We start from the raw sequence: 12,220 nt of genomic DNA on the forward strand, positions 1-12,220 counted from the left end.
CAAGAGGAGGCACGCCAATTGTACTTCATGCTGCTAAACGATTTATCAAGACCAAGGTCAATGGTAATATTGATGAGAAGCATTTTAGTGGGACCAAAATGAATTAGAATGGATTTAGGCCTTAGAAGCAGAAGAGAAACTTGAGAAATGTGTATAGATTAAGTCTCTTGAGGAGTTTTGCTGTAAAAGGAAGCCAAGAAGAGAGGTAAAAACTAGAGGGAGAAAATGTGATCAAAAGGAGATTTGCTTTTTTAATAGGAGAAACAAAAAGCTTGTCTGAATGCTGATGTTAATGATCTAATAATGAGGGGAAGTGTGTGTGTTTACACATATTCATTCTGTTGTACATACGATAATTACATACTAATCTGAATTTTTTTCCCCCACTTAATGACAGTACTCCATCAAGTTCAACTTTTCACTGGCCAGAAGACACACCATTATTATCTTACCGCTCTGAAAGAAAAAAATATTCTGCCACTTAAATATGACAGGCCATTATTTGAAAGACACATCCTGATTTCAGAAATGTTAAAATGTAAAAGAAAAAAAAGCATCTCTTGTATACAAAGACATATGATCTGCATCTTGGTGTTTTTCTCCATCTCAATTCAAAGAAATTGAATTATTTTCATGGAAGCCTGAAGAATATTCCATTTTATCAATGTACCTTAGCTTATTTAGCCACTTCTTTTTGGTGATGATTTATTTCTGTTCAATTCTTTGATGTTACAAAAATGCTGCAGTGAGTACCCTAATATAAGCAATCATCTTTACCGTGTGTAGGTAAATCCATAAGGGAAATTTCTGAAAGTGCAACTGTCATCTTAAGGATAATCCAAATGGCTGTTTATAAAGGTTTTACCAACCTTCAGCATCGTCTGAGCATGCCTTTGACCCACCACCAGTCAACATATGGTGCTGTCAAACATGTTAATCTTTGGCAATATGGTGTGGAAGGCAGAATAGTTGCCTCCCAAAGATGTCTACATACTAATCCACAGAACCTGTGACTATATTACCTTACATGGCAAAGGTGACTTTGTGATTAATTTAAGGATTTTAAAATGGGGAGATTATTTTGGAGTATTTGTGTGGGTCTCACGTAATCTCAGGGCTTCCCAGGTGGCTCTGTGGTAAAGAATCCACCTGCCGTGGATTTGATCCCTGGGTCGGGAAGATCTCCTGGAGAAAGAAATGGTAACCCACTCCAGTATTCTTGCCTGGAAAATCCTATGGACAGAGGAGACTGGCGGACTACAGTCCGTGGTGTCTCCAAAGAATCGGACATGACTTAGTGACTAACGATACCAACAACAACAACATATAATTACAGGGGTCCTTACAAGTGAAGGAAAGAAGCAAGGGAGTCAGAGCAAGTGTGTGCAGAGATGTCAGCAAAGCAGAGGCAAGTGATGTGATTCGTGACTTTGAAGATGAAGGGGCCACCAGACAAAATGAATTCCTCTAGAAAATAGATAGACAAGGAAACATGTTTTCCCCTAGAGATGAGAGCTTCATTAAAATTTCCTCCATTTTTCTATACTCTGAAAAGAACAGCATTGGTATTATTTAACATTTCAGTAGAAGTGTGCTTTGAAATAATCTGTGTTACAGAAGTTGGTCTGTATAAGTTTTCTAAATACTCTATTTTATTTACAAATTTACTCTCCTCATCTATATTATTTATTATGTTTGTATAGAGCTGAGCAAAATAGACTCCTATGACTCATTTTTTACAGCATTTGTTTATTTTCAATTTTTTTTATTTTGCTTCCTCTTTTTTCTCTAAGTCAGCTGATAATTTATCTTTTTTTCCTGTTACCTAGCTTTTAGATTTACTTATTGGTTCTGTAACTTTTCAATTTTCCCATTCATTAAGATCTGTTTTTATCATTCTCATTAGTCTTGTTTTTCTAAGTTATAAGTTTAAATTATTTTTCTTGTTCATTATTAAATTATTTAGTACTATGACTTTCTCTGAGCATGACTTTAGAGATACACTTAGGTTCTGGCATGGCATGCTTTCATCAATCCTTCTAGATGTATTACAATTAAAGTTTTGATTTCCTTATGCCTCAAGGATTAAGGGAAAATTTTGAAATTTCCACATGACTTTTTTTTGTTTTTAAATAGTTATATTTTCAAATTTCTCCTTTTATTGCAACTGATCAAAAATGCTTTGATCCTATTTCAGCTTTGATGAACTTGCTGAAGTTTTATTTATGGCCAATATGTAATTTTTTTTTTGGTAAAATTAAAGTAATTAAATTTCCTGAGCATCTAAAAGAAGTATTCTCTGTTCTCAGGTAGTAGGTCTAATATGTATATATATATATTCCATATGTATATATATGTGAAAGTGTTAGTCGCTCAGTCGTGTCTGACTCTTCTGACCCCATGGACTATAGCCTGCCAGGCTCCTTTGTCCATGGGATTCTCCAGGGAAGGATACTGGAGTGGGTTGCCTTTCCCTTCTCCAGACAATCTTCCCAACCCAGAGATCAAACCTGGGTCTCCTGCATCACAGGCAGATATTTTACCATCTGAGTCACCAGGGAAGCCCCTGTGTATATACATATACATATATATATTCCACGTATATACATCATCTTATAAACGGTTATCTAGGCTTTCTGTACTCTTAATGCCTTAGTTGTTTTTTGTTCATTTGTTTTACTGATGATTGTAGCTTAAAGTCTCCAATTCTGCTTTATATTTCCAGTGATTTTTATAATGATGTTGGTGTTGTATTATTTCATGACTGGGTAGTCACCTGGTTTGAGCTTCATTGTGGGCTGTACTCTATAGCCTTATAAAGTGCCATTCTCTATCTAGATTCTCCCCAGATTAAAATTAATCTGATATGAACACAGAAGTCAATGCTTTATTTTTGTTCACATCTGCCTGGTCTGTCCTTGTTTATCCTGTGACTTCCTCCCCTTGGGGGTCACTCAGACTCCTTTTCTATAGAATATAGGTGGGTTCTTTATTGCATTTCTGAGAGTCTCTGAGGTGAGTTTGACCAGTTTAAACTTAATTATATGATAGATATAATTATTTCATCATTTATTGCTTATACTTTTTTAAAAAAAGTTACTCAAAATATGATAGGAGAGAGCACAGGTTCCATGTATTTATTCAATGCAGAGAACTTAGAAAGTCTGGAGAAAGGGATACACTTAAAGGCCAGAAATGAAGGTCTTGGTTTTCTCTACTATTTGCTCTTCAGATACAAAGCAGTGTTCTGACCCAATATCCTTTCTATGTTTTGAACAAGTTTTCATACTTTGAGTTTAATATCCTTCCTCAATGTATGTCAATGCTTCTTTTATAGTGAATTCTTGTAATGAATAAGAATTATTTAATTAGCAATTAGTATCGATATAGAAGTATAGTATAGTATAATATAGTATAGAAGCCACTGGACTTCCAAGGTGGCTCAGTGGTAATGAATCTGCCTGCAATTCAGGAGATGAAGGAGATACAGGTTTGATCCCTGAGTCAGGAAGACCTCTGGAGGAGCACACGGCAACCCACTCCCGTATTTTTGCTGGTGAATCCCGTGAACAGAGGAGCCTGGCAGCCTACGGTCCAGAGAGTTGCAAAGAGTCGGAAGACATGACTGAAGCAATTGAGCATGCACACACATAGGTAACACCTATAATAAGTTATCAACATGTTTCCGATTGCTTTTCAATGATTCCCTCCTTCCCATGGCCATGTCCTACCTCCAACACACAAAACACATAAGCTAACACATAAAAAAAAAATCTCTGATTTTTTTTAAAAATAAAAATGAATTTTCCTTTAGAGATTCTGTGTGCTCCTCTGCTTTTTGTTTTCCTTTTTTTGGAAGGTGATTTTCATCATGCATCATCCTGAGCTCTTAAAAAAAAATCGTGCAGGTAAATAACACATTAGAACTTCTCAGCTAATGAAATGCATCCAGCTGAGCAGTCTACTGAGTTGTATAATCGAAAGCCTGATGATTTTACTTTCTTTGTCAACTTAATATATTATCTTCCTAATTTGAGTGAGTATAAATGTCAAAATCCTGTATTCTAAATAGCCCTGCAGCATCTCAACCTTCAGCTTTTGGGGAGAATGCCAGAGTTTGTTCTCTAAGATACTTCTTAACTGCTAATGATTAGCACCTCAAAGCTTGAAGGCACTCACTACTCCTCATCAGAAGAAAATACCATTAGCAGAAGCTGCACTGGTGTGTGTGTGAATGAAGAAAAAGGAATTTCTCCAGACATCGCATCCTGAAGAGAGAATCAAATGCTGGGTGAGCTGTCACTTGCTCATTCTCTGTGTTAATGTTGCTGCAGGCATTGAACATTTTAGTTTTCCATTAGCAAATAATCTTATTAAAAAGATGGTCATGATAACACTGATTGATGGAGAGGAAGCATGCCCGGTTTAAAATACTCACAATTTATAATCAACTGCACTTTAACAATGTAAAAATGTCATTTAAAATGCTGTGTATATTTAATCTATTTCTGAGGGAGCAATTACATCTATATGAAATTCTAATGATTTGAATGTAATGTTCATCAAAAGATTCTCCATTTTTATTCCAGTCCCCTCCTCTTTAACAAATAGTTACTTTCATCTATAAGAACTGCATTCTTGAGTACTCAGAGATTATTAAATGTCAGTGTCTGCGAATGAAGGTGGAAGCAATGTAGGAGCAATCATAGTTTCACCATTTCTCACTGCTGGATGGCTATGAGCAGTTTTAGAACACTGACTTAGAAGGGAAGTATATGATCAAGTTTGGAGAAAAGCTTTTTTCCCTTGCAGCAATAGTGCACAGTATTCCTTCATCCAGCAAATATTTTCAAGTGTTCGATCCTTGGGTCAGAAAGATCCCCTGGAGAAGGGAATGGCTAACCACTCCAGTATTCTTGCCTGAAGAATTCCATGGACAGAGGAGCCTGATGGGCTGCAGTCCATGGGGTTGCAAAGAGTCGGACATGACTGAGTGACTGACACTTTTACCTTCACTTTCCCTTGTATTAGGTAACATGTCAGACAGTGCCAGGTATGTGTTGAGTGACGGATTGGTCCCTCTCCTGTTCAAGCTTGTGGTCTGAGGGAAGTAGGTCAGATCATAAGGAAACGAGGAGGTAGGATTTTTATTTCAAGTCAGTGAGAAGTCCCTGCAAGGTTTAAGCAATGGAGTGTCAGGCTCTAACTCTGGAAAGGTTAGATGCAGCTGTTCTGCAGGCAGTGAAATAAAGGAAAGTTGAGCTGAAGCAGAGAGACTTCAAGTCCATTGCAGCACCCAAGGACCGCATCCAGGGGTGGCAGTGGGTGAATCTGAGAAAGTGGCAGTGGTGCTTGCTATTGTTTGGACGCGGAGGTGAAAGAGGAAGCGAATCGCATGTTTCTTCTAAATTTCACGCTTGTGCCATGGGGCAGAGGGACCACTTCCTGCAGGCAGGGAACGCTGGCAGGGATAGGTCCAGAGCACATCATTAGCCAAGAGTGCTCCTAGTTGTCTTACCTACATAGCTGTGCTAGTGCCTTACCTACTCTAGCTATCTGGAATGATCAGTTAAAGATGATCATTCCATATCATTAATGGAGAAACTGAAAGAGGTCACAAAATTTGCTTGAAGTCATTTCTCTCATGAGCAATAGAGTCAAAATTCAACCTTATTCTAGCTTCTAAACTCCCACTTTCTTCTCCCTCATGCCACTCTTGCCATGGTTTAGGAATTTAAAGATATGTTGCTTTCCTTTCTTTCTTTCTTGTGTTCTCTTTTGTCCTATGATGGTTTGTTTTGGTCTTACTGTAAATACGTATTTATTATAAGATATCTTAAATCCAGTTAGGAATTTGGTAGGGTTACCAGGACATTTTTAAAACTGATGAATGGTAAAGTTACTAGAATACACACGTGCACACGTGTGCGCACACACACACACACATATGGTATTTGGATATCTTGCTTATTCTCTATATCAGTACCTGGATTAAGATAGCGTCTAAACTATAAAAAGATATGGAGCACCCTTAATCATTTAAAAGGACTAGAAGTGAAGTGAGTCGCTCAGTCATGTCCGACTCTTTGTGACCCCATGGACTGTAGCCTACCAGGCTCCTCCTTCCATGGGATTTTCCAGGCAAGAGTACTGGAGTGGGTTGCCATTTCCTTCTCCAGGGTATCTTCCTGACCCAGGGATCGAACCTGGGTCTCCCTCATTCTAGACAGACGCTTTACCCGTCTGAGCTACCAGGGAAGCCCCAAAAGGACTAGAGAAAGTGCTAAAAACTGTCTTAAAAAGTCTATCCAAAAAAAAAAAAAAGAGATTTGTATTCTTTTTTTTTTTTTGGTAGCATTCAGTTCAGTTCACTGTTGCTCAGTCATGTTTGACTCTCTGTGACCCCATGGATCGCAGCACCCTAGGCATCCCTGCCCATCACCAACTCCCAGAGCTTGCTCAGACTCATGTGCATCGAGTCAGTGATGCCATCCAACCACCTCATCCTCTGTGGTCCCCTTCTCCTTCTTCTTGGGGAGACCCAAATACACTGAATAAATCAAATATCTGGCCTAGTGACCCAATTTAGTTCTACTAATGTTTATATAGTGCTTATTTTATGCAAGGTACTCTATGAGATTCTGAAACAGTCACAAAATTAATTAAAAGTGACTGAGTGTAAGCAATATCTGGAGGATTGGAAAGTGGCTGGCAAATCCTCAAAAAAACAAAACAAAAAAAGATGATAAAGGGCAATGTGATGAACTGCAAAAAGATGACCAGAAGGAGCCAGGGGAATGAATGTCAGCTGCAGCTTGAGCTACAACTTTATTAATGATCTGAAAGAAGGCGTACATTAATGAAATTTCCAGATGATGCTAAATAGGGAATTGTCAAACACACCAGTGAAAACAGAGAAAGAATATTATGTGCAAAGGCTAATAATAGCAAGAAATAAAGGTTAGGCATACAGAAAAGCTATAACTGCATGGCATTGTACATTAAGAACCACTGTATTCGACATAAAGAACAAAGATTCAAAAAAATAAATAAAGGCTAATTGGATTGAGAATATACCAGAGGTGAGAGAGACAAGTAAAATAATAAAATCCAAGGAGACCAAGGTGTTATATATACAGAAAATGAAGGAAGTTGGAAAACCAATTGCTAACCAAGTGGACTAAAAATATTTTGCAATGTTTTGCATATAGAAAGTATAAACCATTTTTAAAAGCCTCAAACAAGCAGTGAAACAGAAGGCAAGACTGAAATAGGTTATTGGCTGGAGCATCTGATACCATGTAGGTTCTGTCTCCTTCCTCTGTTTTCTCTCGTTCAGGGTGCAGGACAGCTCCCTACCCCTTTGAAGGCAGAGCCTCTTTTGGCAAACTGCTGGCTGAAATGATGGAAGAGCACTACTTTTTTAAGTCAGTGACGGTTCTGTGTTCAAAGCACCTCTGGACATTGGGATTCCAGCTCAGACTGGGCATTCTATTTATTACCCCAGAGGAGAGGTGCCCTCCCCAGGGACTCTGTCATTACCTACTGCAACTAGAAATCCCCTCTTTTCATCTCCTTCTCTTTCTTAGATATACTAATTTTATCTAAGGGTGTCCTGGGATTAGACAGTGAAAGGAGACTTCAGATCTCACTTCTCAAGCACCCAATGTGCAATCTCAAAGACGATTTCTGGTGCTTGATGAGGCATGGATTACTCACCTACAGATGAAAACTTGCAATTTGGTATTAAGCAAATGTCTGGTTCTTTTGCTTTCTCTCCTTCACACTTATATCAGATGGAGGAAGTAACTTCCATTACTATTACTACTCGGTTTCATAGTTTGGTTTTAGGTTAAATAGTACAAAATACTGTTTCAGAAAGCAAGACTAGTTCATTTGGCAATAGCTATATGCCAGGCCACGGGCACACATTAGCTGTTTTATGCCCCATAACAATTCTATGACATGAAGATCACCAACTCCATTTTTTGGAAAGCACTTCTTTTAATAAGACCCAGAAAAAACACGTTGCTGTTCCTTGAATATGATTATTTTTCATGTATTGGACCAGGAGTGGTTGATTAAAACTGTGATTGTGGGAAGGTACCAGTTTCATAGGGTTATCAGATAAAACTTTTCAACAGTTGAGCCTGTTATATTGTAAAAATGGTGACAAAAAGGGATGAAGTCATCGACTCTATAACAACGCAAAGGACTATTAGATTTTATTTAGCATAAGTCAACAGATAGAAAAATATCCAAGCAGTGGGTGGCCTCCTCCTTCCAGGAGAAGACATGTTAAATATCAGAAAAAAGAACACTGTCTTTATGAATATTTAAGGCTTTTGCCAAGTTATGTTTAATCTCACTTCTAGGGTATCTTTCTGTTTTATCTATATTTTAGGATACAAAATGATGCCATAGAAACCTGAATCCAAGTTTTAGATAAGGCTAACACAAATTTGTTAGCTTCTGTATTCTTTCAGTAAATATTTACTAAGCATAAATCAGAAGTAATATATCTCACTTCTGAACTTATTTACTGAAAGTATATCTCAGTTATTTACCTTGTATTGATGTCCTTGTCCTTTCTACTTTATTTAATCAATAAGTATTTATTGAGTGGGCCCATTCTGTCAGGCCATGTGGGACTGGTTTTGCCTTCAGGAAATTCATGATCAGTGGACAAGACAAACAAGGAGATAGACAGTTACAAAACTGGTGTTCTGGAGAGGAAAATATACATAAAGGAACTGTCCAAGATTAGGGAAAGAACCATTTTAGAGTATAAGAGAAAACATCATTTGGCTTGTCACTCAGGTCTGGGAATTGTACTTGTTCCCATTAATTAAACTAGATAAACTCAAAATTCATCAGTTCCTTAATAAAGTAATATTACCTGATCCCACCTTGAAAAAGAATAGATGCTAGACTTAAAGAATCTGTTTCCAAGAAAATTACCTGAATCCAGGTAGAATGTTTATGACTATTTATAGGAATACAAAAATACCCATCCCAACAAAGTGAAAATGACAATGCCTGGAAGCCACTCAAAAATTATCAGACATGCAAAGAAGTGACAAAATGCTATCCATAATGAGGGGAACCATCAATCAAACAGACCAATACTAACCCAGACAGTAGACTTAGCAGAGAAGTGTACTAAAAGTTTTCGTTTCAGATCCAAGATCCCCTGCAGGAGGGCATGGCAACCCACTCCAGTATTCTCGCCTGAAGAATCCCATGGACAGAGGAGCCTGGCAGGCTACAGTCCATAGGGTCACACAGAGTTGAACACGACTGAAGGGACTTAGCACACACACAGGATACTAAAACTATATTCAAGATACTCTAACTGTATTTAACATGTTCAAAAACTTAAGGAGAGACTTTGAAATTATAGAAATAACTGAAAATAATCTTTTTAACATGAAAACAATTTACTTGATGACACTGGATGGAACTAACCATAGACTAGAGATGGCCAAGAAAAAAATAAGAATTAGCAAACTGGAGGGTATATAATGTGGAAACTATCCAAATGAAACAAAGAGAGAAATCCTTTCCTTTTTTTTTTTTTTTTTTTTAAATGAGCAGAGTATCATTGAGTTCATGGACAGGAATAATCAATATGATTAAGATTTCCATTCTCTTCCAATTGATCTATAGATTTAAAGCAATTCCAATGAAAATCCCAGACATTTTTGTAGAACTTTTAAAGTTGTTCTAAAATTCATATGGTAATGCAGACACCTAGAACAGCCAAAAGAACTTTGGATTTAAGAATATATATAGAGAGAGTTTATTGTATGTCAATTATATCTCAGTAAAACTGCCTAAAAATGTACAGATAGAGCCAAAATCTCCTATTTTACCTTATTTCCCTCCCTACCCCCACATAATCAATTAAGCAAATTAACAAATTAAAGTCAGTTTGTTATCTACTCAGTGCATTTTTCTTACTTTTTCTACATTGTGGTGTACCCGTACAATGTATACCACTGTTTCGTGTGTTGCAAATGCACATAAATGTTAATATAAATGCACACTATGTTTTATTGGCTTTAATCTCTCCAGAGTGCTGTGAAGGATGTAGGAGCTTCCCTTCTGAAGTTGTACTGCCTTCTGGGAAGAAGCCAGTATAATCCTAAGAGAGAAATAAAGAAATGAAGAGAAAACTTTTTCTGAAATGGAAAAATGAGACTGAAAAAAAAAATCTGATGAAAAGTTATTGGAAGAGAGGAGACAAAGAGAAAGCCTAAAACAGTATTTCACAATGAGATATCAAAAGAGTTCTAGAATCATAAAATAGGAATTAAAGGAATTTAAGATGAAACCATTAAAGAGATCTTTAAGAGGCACAGGAAAGGAAAGTAGGATAAAGCAGAAAAGTAATGGAAAATGCTTTATGTAACAAACTACTGGTTAATTTGAGATCACGTTGAAGGGCTGGGAGAAAGACGGTACCTGCCAGGCCAAGGAATGGAGAGGAGGTACCCACAGCCGGGCTGTGAATGCACCATTGGAATTAACCAATAAGCCCAAACTGGAAGGTTCTGAACATCTGCAAAGAGAGTTTATGAGTGCCAATAAAAAGCGGATTGTGAGTATAACTCAAGAGAACCAACATGTATTGAAAGCTTTAACGGTTAGAATTAGGTTCAGCTGTGTCAGAAACCCCACAATAACAGTGACTTAACAAGATGGACCTTGGATGCAAAGGCAGGCTGTGCAGCACTGAAGCTTGCTCCACAGAGTTGTACGATGCTTCCCAGGTATGCTCGTTACTCCACCAGCCCGAAGGTGGAGCCCTCTATCATGGCTCAGGCATGCTTTCTGGAGGCACCTTTTTCAGATTCCAGGGTAGGGGAAGGAACAAAGGACAAAGAGCAAACGGTACATACCGGCTGTTCCCTGCATCTCCTGGAAGGTGCCACCCAGCACTTCTGCTTTCACTTTATTGGCTGCAATTTTGTGTCACGACTCTACTCAGCACAAGGAAGGCTGGGAGATGGAGTCATTATTTACAGTGGCCCTAAGTCAGCTAAATATTAAGGTTCTGTCATTAAGCAAGACGAGAACAAGGACTGCTAACACAATTAGAAGCTTTTATCACAAAGTCCTTTAGGCTTAGCACTTTTACACACATGTATTTTTTAAGTCTCACGTAAATCCTACAAGATAAATGTTATTACTCCCACTTTAGAGCTGAATAAAATGAGGTATCAAGAGTTCAGTAAATTATACAAAGTTACATAGGATTAAAATCTAGATCTGGCTTCAAAACATACATTTTTTTTTTCATGATTAAAAATGGGGAAATTTAAGAGTCGTGACTCTGAGGGCGAGATTCTTAGGAACAGCATAAATGTAAAGACAAAAATGAGGCAGGAGACCCAGGCAGAATGATTAAAAATTTAAAGACAGAACAATGTATTGATAACTTGGGGAGATTTTTTAAAATAAGAAATTGATGCCTATGGAACATTTTTTGGTTTTTGTTTGTGAAAACTTGGGCCTTTAACATATATCTTGTATACCTTCACAATCTCTAATTTATTTGCCTAATCCTCAATCTCTGAAAGCCAAACATTTTCCCCCATTTATTGGCAAAACCTGATGTAAACTGATGTGAGATGCTTTATATTTGTTACTTTGTGTTATTTGTTATTTTGTGTGACTGTTGGTAAGTTTTCCTGCAAGTCAATGAACTTGACTAAAGAGACTGCTATACAACCCCCAGGTGCCGTGGAATAATGGTATATGTCCAAATAGGAAAAGGAGTACATCAAGGCTATATATTGTCACCCTGCTTTTTTAATGTATATGCAGAGTGCATCATGAGAAACGCTGGGCTGGAGGAAGCACAAGCTAGAATCAAGATTGCCGGGAGAAGTATCAATAACTTCAGATATGCAGATGACACAACCTTTACGGCAGAAAGTGAAGAAGACTAAAGAGTCTCTTGATGAAAGTGAAAGAGGAGAGTGAAAAAGTTGGCTTAAAACTCAACATTCAGACAACGAAGATCATGGCATCTGGTCCCATCACTTCATGGCAAATAGATGGGGAAACAGTGGAAACAGTGGCTGACTATTTTTCTGGGCTCCAAAATCACGGCAGATGGTGACTGCAGCCATGAAATTAGAAGACGCTTACTCCTTGGAAGGAAAGTTATGACCAACCTAGATAGCATATTCAAAAGCAGAGACATTCCTTT

The sequence above is a fragment of the Bos mutus genome, chromosome 12 (assembly GCF_027580195.1).
Source record: "Bos mutus isolate GX-2022 chromosome 12, NWIPB_WYAK_1.1, whole genome shotgun sequence".
Lineage (NCBI taxonomy): Eukaryota > Metazoa > Chordata > Mammalia > Artiodactyla > Bovidae > Bos > Bos mutus.